Consider the following 10000-nt stretch of genomic DNA (forward strand, 5'->3'; position numbering starts at 1 on the left):
TCTTCGTAACATTCATATGTGTATTCTAATGCATTCACCCCATTTGCTTAAGTCAACAGAGTCGGTCTATGTTTCTGGTAAGTTTAGGTTCCCTTGTATCGAGAGATCTCTTATGTTGATACATTTCATGCACTGGAACAATTTGTACTAAAAGTATTTTACCTAAGAAATAAGTGAAATACTCTTAATATAGAGCTCATGCAACATTTACTATCTATATCTATCTACACACCACAGCCCTCTTACCCCATATACTGTAAGGTAGGTAGCCGGCCGAGGCATACACCCCCCCACCCACCCCACTCCCTCCGGTCACCCAAATGTTTCCCTTTTTTAAAAGGGGATTGGAATGGGATGGGTGGGGGTGGGTACATCCCTTGGCTGGCTATCTCCCTATTAAGGGGGGAAAAAAGCTTATTGGTATGGTATACGAGATATGGTATACGAGAACTCGTATAGATGGCAAGTGTTGCTTAAGATCGTAAGTCTTATCCAAGTCCGATTATGTATTCTGTATTTTGAACCAAGCAATGTTCCTTGACTACTAATTCAACCAAGTTTAGTTTTCACAAACTCTTAAACTTCCTCGTAAACACCGGCAAGGAGTAATGCTGCCACAAGGGAGTACAGGTGTGCATCATGGAAATGTAAAACCAGAAAACTTTCCCCCCCACAATGTCGACAGTTTCCTCTTGTTCTGCCTCCCATTGCAGCAGTTTCGGAGCAGCCGGGGAACTGCCAACTCCATGGACCACTTGGGGGACTATTTTGGGCTCCAGATGGACACGAGTTTGGTCATTCCTGGTCGGCTGGCTCCCGGCTCTGCAAAGGCAAGGAGCGAGAGGCAAAAGGGACGAGGCAAGATGCAAGAGGCAAGGGGAACGAGACTGAAGCAGAAGAATACGAAGAAGAATACAAAGAAGAATACAAAGAGGAGATAGAACACGAAGAATAAAAAGGAGAATACGAAGAAGAAGAAGAATAAAAAGGAGAATACGAAGAAGAAGAAGAAGAAGAAGAAGAATACGAAGAAGAAGAAGAAGGAGGAGGAGGAGAATACGAAGAACACCAACAACAACAACAAGACGAAGAACAGGACGAAGAAGAAGACGAAGAACAAGGCGAAGAACAAGAACGAAGAAGACGAAGAAGAGGCATAACAACAACAACAACAACAACAAATAAAATATGAAGGAGGGGGAGGGGGAGGACGACGAGTCGCGGAGAGGATGACGAAGAACAGGACGAAGACGACGAAGAAGACCAGGAAGAAGACAAAGCAGACGAAGATGACATAGAAGACGAAAAGACGACGAAGACGAAGAAGATGGTGAAGAAGACGAAGACGAAGGAGGGTTGGCCATGAATCGCCGCCGCCACCACCACCACCACCACCACTACTCTCTTCCTCACCTTCCTCTCTTCCCCTCTCCCCCCTACTTCCTCCACTTCCACGGCCCACAGGCCAGATTATGTTGTAGGAAAGGCGGAGCAATTTTATTGAGCAGCTTTGCTCCGCTCGGCAAACAGAAGACCGACGAAGGAAAACCGAAAGAGACTTCAACAGTCGTCCCGGCCACCAATGCAACGTCAAACAAAAATGTTCTTTTCTTTCTCAATTTTCAAGTACACAGTTTCAAAGTTTACAAATGAGAACACGCTCAATTTCTTGGCGAATAAAATAAAAAAAAAAACACACAAAGCAATATACAGGCGAGGTGAATCGAGTAAGATAAAATCCGAGCCAACGCTAGCGTCATGCAAGCACCCTGGTCCATACATGATCTACTGTCGTTCCAATAAGAGGAACATGGAGGATCCACACCAAGATAAACTAAGAAAAGGGCTCAATAATCTTTACCAGGACGTATTAGAAACTAAATTACATAAAGTTAAATAATAAATGTAAATATACATGAATAAAAAAAAAATGCACTCGTCACGCTTTTTCCCATTTCCGTCCTCAGGGTCCCAAGTAGGCCAGTGGGCCTGCTGCTGTTTGTTCTTCCTACCCTCTGCCCGTCACATCACTGAAATGATAAATATCCCAACCCCAGAACCCTGTAGCCATTCGTGGATCAAAGGCGGACTGGATAAGAAAAACTGGACGAAGATATACTGTGGCTCACTCACACTGGAGTCTTCAGTCTGAGGAATCTAACCGAACACGACCCAGACTCAAACTCGGTGCAGAAGAACGAGCCTGGCACGGCTTTCTTGAAGAGCGCCTCAAGCGTCTACAATATGATCTTTCCTCTTCTCCACGATGACACAAGTTGTATATTCTTTTTTATCTTATGCCAGACAATTTTATGCAGCTGTTGAGAGCACCAAAGCCCGTCCTGAAAGTCCGTCAAATCCAGCGAATCAGAAATGATGACTTCACTTCTGTCAGTTGAGAAGAGAAGCGCGGAGGTCAGCACGCAAACCAGAAAGACACTGGAAAGCCCACTCCATCGTCCGACCGAAAGAATTCTGGAATCTCAAAGAAGCCTGGCACGCATAATTTGCTGCCTCTTTTATAACTATACTCTAATAACATACATACACACACACACACACTATATATATATATATTATATATATATATATACATATATATATATTCCTCTTTTTTCTTTTAAACTTTAAGAGAGAGAGAGAGAGAGAGAGAGAGAGAGAGAGAGAGAGAGAGAGAGAGAGAGAGAGAGAGAGAGAGAGAGAGAGAGAGAGAGAGAGAGAGAATTACTATAGAGCCGAGGAGGTTGAGTCACTGAGGTACAAAGGAAGGAAAAATTTAAGAATGACAGTGGAAAGGAGGAATGCTTGAGGATAATAATGATTAGCATTTCTCTTCAAGTGGAAGATTAGTCTAATTATACAGAGACAGCGATAGAGAGAAGGGAGGGGAGGGAGGGAGGGAGGGAGGGAGGGAGGGGGAGAGAGAGAGAGAGAGAGAGAGAGAGAGAGAGAGAGAAGGGGGGGAATGCTATGATCGTCAATGACCATAATAATTATAACAATTAACAATATCATTAATAATAATATTAACAACAATAAAAAGAGCTATAACAGCAAAAAATATACAGTAATGATAATAACAGTAACGACGACGACGACGACGACGACGACGACGACGACGATGGTGATGGTGATGGTGATGGTGATGGTGATGGTGATGATGATGATGATGATGATGATGATGATGATGATGATGATGATGATGATGATGATGATGATGATGATGATGATGATGATGATGATGATGATGATGATGATGATGATGATGATGATGATGATGATGAAGACGACGACGACGACGACGACCCTGAAAATATAGTCTGGGTTCCTCTAGGCGGCTGAGGTACACTTGACCCTAATCCAAAGAGGACCTTGTTGATAGGATGCTTCGTGGGGCGGTCGGTGCAAGAGGCAAAGGAGAGGAAGGATGGAAGGAAGGAAGGGGGGGGGGGGCAAAGGGTGTGGGGGGACGGGGGGAGCGTAAGGCCGGAGTGCGGCTGGGAGGGGGAGGGGGAGGGGGAAGGGGAGGGGTAGGGTGGCAGTAATGAGGGTGTCAATTGAAAGGTGTCTAGTTAGACAGAGATAAAGGGAGTGGGGATATACGTACTTTCACAAGAGTCGAGGAAGAGGAATGGTAGATGCAAATGGAGGATATGAAGCTGGGATGAGGATGTAGAGGTGCAGGGTCATTCATAAGCCGGCCCTACAATATAAATATTATTGCGCAATATTCCGTATTGTTCAATATCATTGGCAGTGTATTGATGGTATTGAAGAGGCACACGTGTTTAGCCTGTACATTTGATGTCTTCAATATATTGTCATTCTTCAATGCCGACCCTACACCGTCAATAATATTGTACAATACGGAATATTGCACAATAATATTGATTGTGTAGGGCATAAAGGCGTGTGGAGGAACAGGAGTAGGGTGGATTCAGATGGCGAAAGGAGTGGACGTAGGAATGTGGGACAAAAATAGATTGAAAGAAAGTTGTGTGTGGTGTGGTCCTGGTGCTGGAAGCCCCGGACATGCATGCATGGAACAGGGCGGGCGGGCGGGCGGACAAGGCTTAGGCGAACATTCGTGTCGCCAGTTTTGGCAATGAAGCCGCTTCGTCATGGCTACAAGATTTCGTACACGTGAGGACGAAGTAGCCCCGCCAGTGCTATTCTGGATACAAGCTGCTGTCCTCAAACACGGGACTAGATGTTGTCGTCCTTCCGGCACTCCTAATACTAGCTCAGCACTAGAAAATGCTTTCGTTGGAAGTCACCCACATTATATATACAGTATATATACTGTATATATATATATATATATATATATATATATATATATATATATATATATATACACATATATACACATGTTTTTTTCTAGAAACACATTCCCATAATGTGGTACTAAAGGCCTAGTTAAATGCATTCAATACGTAGCGGACTTTAAATGGCACCCTTAAGGGCCAGAGTCTCGCAGCATTCATGTTTAGAAACAAAGTTCCATTCACACCCGTGCCACTGTTAAGATTTCCTTCTTCTTCTTCTTTTTTTTTTTTTTTGGGGGGGGGGCAGGTTAGTGCTCTGAGAGGCCTTCCTGCGCGGATTTTAATCCTTCGGATAATGCGAAACTATATAGTATCATTGTGTACAATTGTTTACTTGTTCCCACTATCGGTGGGTTTTAAGGCTTTACTCTTGTTCATTTCCACAGTTGTTCTGGAATCTTTGCCACTCCTAGGAATTTACCTCCTCTTCCCTAATACTAAGGGGGCGTAAGGGGAATACGAATGACGTCATCGTGTCCCATTCGCGATTTTTATAACACGCATGGGACACGATGGGACGGGGCGAGTGACCTGAGGATTCCTTTTTCATCTATTCTTTTCTTCCTTTTTTCTTTTCTTTTCTTCCTTTTTTCTCCGGCGAAGAGTAAGGGCACGCTTTGGCTCGGCCTTTCCCTATCCTTATATGGGAGGAAAGGCCGCCGGTAAATACGCACAGAAGACCAATGTGGGAAAACCTTGTGATCATCATGTTCTTAAAAATCACCACGCTCTCCCTTGTGTATCGTTCATTTATTAGAAAACCACACAAGTTCCCAAACGTAAAGTTATTTCCAAACTTCAGATCACAAAAATATAATTAAATTTAGTTTTCAAGGAATTACTTTTTAACGCACAATACATTATTCTATAAATTTACCATCTAGTTACTTCAAATGCACAAATTGAGAATAAATTTAGAATGTCTCGAGGTTACCTACAACTGATGAGGGTTACACCCAAGATCACTAAACAATAATGACTTAGTCTCTGCAAGGTCTACAGCAGAACTGACCACCAATCACCCACCCCCGTGCAGAAGAAGAAAAGATTGTACTTACCATACTGATGCTTGAGTCACGTTTGAGTAGCTCCTTGACTGGATATTTTGTAGGCCAGTGCAACAAAAACCATGCCCCACTTTTCCAGTCCAGTGCAAAAGGCGTTCCCCTTCAATTCAGTTAATATTAACCAAAGTAAAGAACAATGCCACTTTTAAGCCAAAACACAACGTATAACATACTGACGCGCGTTTGGGCGAATATGACAGTTTTCTTTACAGGTACTTTGTCACTGCACATGGACACTGCTTCCTTGTTTCTGAGATGCGTGGTGGGACATATCTTGAGAGCACTGCAGCACAAGAGTGCGACAGTGCCCGAACGTGACCAGCGAGTGTAAATTGCGAAGTGCTAATGTGAATAAAAAGCCGCAGGGTTTGGACTTGTCGTGCACTTTTAAAAGTGTCTTTCTCACTGAGCCTTGACCTTAGCTCGAGCCCTTACATGATGGGGAGTTTTTTTATACTTCCTGTTGAGACACAAACACATGTATTTGATTCTTGGACGCTTTCCCTTTTACGCTTTTTCCCAGCGGCACATTACGGCAGTTGTGTACACAAAAACAAAAAGTTCTCTCCGAACAAAAATAAGTTATACCAAGTTACACAGAACAGTCTCTCCCACTGTCACGACCAGCCACTGCAAGCGACAAAAATAGAACTTCCGCCCATTCTGACCCATCCCCACTTCTGTGGTGACACATACAATGGCATAGCACGTAGACCCTTCCCAAGAACGGTTACGACGCAGTAGAAGAATGCAAGGAAACAATAATGTGGAGAATACCCGAGTTCTGCTTTCGGTTCACCAGTGCCTCCTTCTTCCCTCCCTTCCTACTTCGTCATATCACTTGACGTTCATCCGGGGTACTGTCATGTACAGGACGTCCTTGGCCCTCAACCCCAGTCACTGCTACAGAGGATTTACATACGAGGTTCTGTATATCGACTTTATTTAGCAGAGGGGAGCCCGTGTCCACTCCGCCACCATGACGAACTCTACTGCTTTTCTTGATGAATGCCTGGTAATGATCGGATCAATTTGTAGAATTTGCCCCACACACGTGCTTGTGGTGGAGATTGTACAACTGAATGTTGCTGGAGTGGCGACATTCCACAACTGATCATGGCCCGTGATACATAACCTATGTTAGTTGGGTGGATATTCAACAGTTGATCAGTGGGGGAGGGGGGGGAGTCTATCATTGAATGAAGTTGGGTGGAGATTCTACAGCTAATTAGTGTGGGGGCGGAAAATCCTACAATTGATCCCAATGGTCTTCTTCTGTTTTCGGAACGTTATCGAAACGAACGGATTCTATCGAGATAGTCTTCATCTTCTCAATGCGGTGACTTACCCCTGGCTGTTGAAAACATTTGATACTGACCTTAACCAAGTACAGTAGGCTATGCAGATGTCTGTCACCGTATTAAAGGGTGGTTACCCTTTCGAGGTCCCATGCTTAAGCTCGCGAGTTCGAGCCGCGCCTGAAAAGCGTTTACTGACACTACAAACCTATTGTTCCCCTTAAGCAAGGGAATGGATATGTGATGTGTTCATGGTGACAGTATTACTCATAGATCGTAATATTTTGATGATACGAGTTCTCATCCAGGAGGGCAACAGCTGTTGATCGTAAATTCGAAAAGACAAGAGTAATTGGCCTCTGAAGTGATTGGTCGTCTCGATTCTGGTACATAATCACGGTCGAAGATGGTGAGTGCCCTTAAAGGTCAGATATCAACAGATATACCATTCGCTAAAAATCATCGTATTGCTCGAAAAAGTACTTTTTAAAAGCATACAAATAAAGTTTTTACCTATTACAGAAGAATTTATTCAGAAAATTCACTTTTAATTGCGCCTCGCATACCACTTTTCCGAAGTCTAGATATTCAGAATAACAATATTGTTTGTTTGGCAACTGTGACGTCACGAACGCGGAATTCCCCGAACCTTTCCCGAGTTATTGAAGGCTTGATATCTGACCTTTAAAGGTCAGATATCAAGACTTCCATAACTTTTTGTATTTACAGTTTAATGTACATAAAAAAACATACTGACAGTATTCTATATAATTCCACCATCTACATCTTATCAAATTTGGCAAAAAACAGTTTTGTCTTCATTTCATTGCGTCGTCTGCTATTCGAAACATTCCGCCCGTGCGCTTCGGGAAAGGTTCGGGGAATTCCGCGTTCGTGACGTCACAGTTGCCAAACAAACAATATTGTTATTCTGAATATCTGGACTTCGGAAAAGTGGTATGCGAGGCGCAATTAAAAGTGAATTTTCTGAATAAATTCTTCTGTAATAGGTAAAAACTTTATTTGTATGCTTTTAAAAAGTACTTTTTCGATTATTTTTAGTGAATGGTATATCTGTTGATATCTGACCTTTAAGCTCGCGAGTTCGAGCCGCGCTTGAAAAGCTTCCACTGACACTACAAACCTATTGTTCTCCTTAAGCAAGGGAATGGATATGTGATGTGTTCATGGTGTACTCATAGATCGTAATATATTGATGATACGAGTTCTCATCCAGGAGGGCAACAGCTGTTGACCGTAAATTCGAAAAGACAAGAGTAATTGGCCTCTGAAGTGAGAGGTCGTCTCCGCCGTCGCCGCCATATTTGGTACCTCGATTCTGCTGCATAATCACGGTCGAAGATGCTGACTGCCCTTAACCCACTCAGGAGGAAGAAGATCAACTCATTTGATCAACAAAAAATGTCTAATATTAGCCCGAGGAAAATAATTAAAGATAATACTGAGCCTCATGGGCTTTGTATAGTTTATCGATGAAAAAATAAACGTAACCTATTTCCGAGAAACGGGAAGCTAAGCTCCTTTGACATTGATTTTCCCTTTGTCCACAAACCTCATCATAGTCTCGTATTATAGTATACCTATATCGTAAGAAATGTACACATCGAAGGCTGAACTCCATAAATACACAATATTGGAATTGGTAAAATACAGAAGGAATATGGAGAATGTTCTGTAAAATGTGCGTTCCTCAACTATAAATTAAATTTACAAAAAAACAATTTAAAAAGACAATTCTGGTGCCTCTATGCATCAACGATGCAGGAAGAAATGATCATCCTATGATCTCCACGGAAAGGTTCTCAAATTAATTTAACAGTTGAGCCACATTCATGGGTGGGGAGGAGAAGGGGGACCCAGTGGCACCCCCTTCCTAGAAATCCAGTGTGTGTTTGAAACACAGCCGGTTGTCACGTATAATATCGTTTGATTTTTAAGTTATAGAATACCAGTGTATGATTGATGAAAGTCAAAAGGTAATTCATGTAGATATTGTAAATATATGCCTATGCGGATAATTTTAAGTGAGTGCCTTGATATATTATCCCTGTAACATTAACCCATTAACCTTATATGTATATATTTGATTTTACCCCCCACCCCCTTGCAAAAATTCCTGCGGTCGCCCTTGGCCACATGTGATCACACTTACAAGGAAACCCGAGGAAAGTTGAGAGGAAACAGACGAAAGGAATCATGCGTGAGACGTCAACGACAAACGACGCGACGACACACACTCACGCACGCACTCAGCCGCGCACGTGAGTGGTGCATGCACGGGAAAGTAAACAAACCGCGCGCAGGTATACCGACCGCCGAAGCATGACATGGATGGGAACCGTCAGTGAAAGAACGCTGATGAAATTGGGCAACATAATCCAAGCGCCAGGTGCCAAAGACCATACGACACTAAAGAAAAATGAAAAAAAGTCGTATGGGGTGGTAAGGACTGAATGTAGGTGGCAGAGACGAAGGATATAGTGAAAGTTGACTGTAGATCAATATTCTTTTACGAGCAGAGACTACTCTCTTTACCTTTAAAATAATAATTTGCAGTTATGAGTCGTAGAGGTGTCATGAAAACCCCTGTAATCTTGACTACATAAAAATTCATCTACCGACACATTTTATGGTTTAAACATCCTAACTGGAACATTGAACTAATCTGTTCGAGTTAACGACAGTTACGGACTGATTAACTAATTCAAATGAACCATCACTGCAAACCCTTTGAGTTAAAAATCCCAAATGGGACACATCAAGATTTTAAGCTGGATAATGCCAAACGGTTTTATTCATATCACATCAGAACCTCTGCGATACCATGCATGCCATGTCAGTAAATTATGTGTATATATATATATATATATATATATATATATATATATATATATATATATATATATATATATATATATATATATATATACCAAGAGTTTTTCCCTCTTATAGGGGAGGTAGCCAAGTCAAAGCCACGTGCCCACACCCACCCACTCCACTCCCCTCCACCACCCTTTCCCCCTCTTATCTTAGCTCCTCATGGATGACGGGTCATCCCCGTATCCCGCCCACTGCCCTGGGTTAGAAGCAATGTAGCAAGTCACAGTACATCCACAGCAAGGCCGCTTTACTTCATCGGCGATTCCCTTCTCCGTTCCCTCGTACAGAAAAAGAGAAGACGAGGAGAAATCCCTTCGGACTGCGTCAAAATATCATTCACGCATAAGTAAAATACACCATTAATATTTCATTCCACATTCTGCAGCTGACTATTAGTTTTATTTAA

The 10000-nt window shown here is 42.6% G+C and overlaps 1 protein-coding gene across 3 annotated transcripts in view; it reads right to left on the bottom strand.

Annotated features, from left to right (window-relative positions):
• Positions 1–10000, bottom strand: part of LOC143027230 (uncharacterized) — a 494887-nt gene that overhangs the window by 202192 nt on the left and 282695 nt on the right. Inside the window, exon 2 of one of the 3 annotated variants that reach the window (XM_076188450.1) lies at positions 5387–5855. The exons of the other annotated variants lie outside the window; for them this stretch is intronic. The gene's annotated coding sequence lies outside the window, so the exon portion shown is untranslated. The remainder of the gene's footprint in view (positions 1–5386; positions 5856–10000) is intronic. 3 annotated transcript variants of the gene reach the window in all.

This window comes from Oratosquilla oratoria, chromosome 7 (genome assembly GCF_046742065.1).
Source record: "Oratosquilla oratoria isolate Oo_2021 chromosome 7, ASM4674206v1, whole genome shotgun sequence".
NCBI classification, from domain to species: domain Eukaryota; kingdom Metazoa; phylum Arthropoda; class Malacostraca; order Stomatopoda; family Squillidae; genus Oratosquilla; species Oratosquilla oratoria.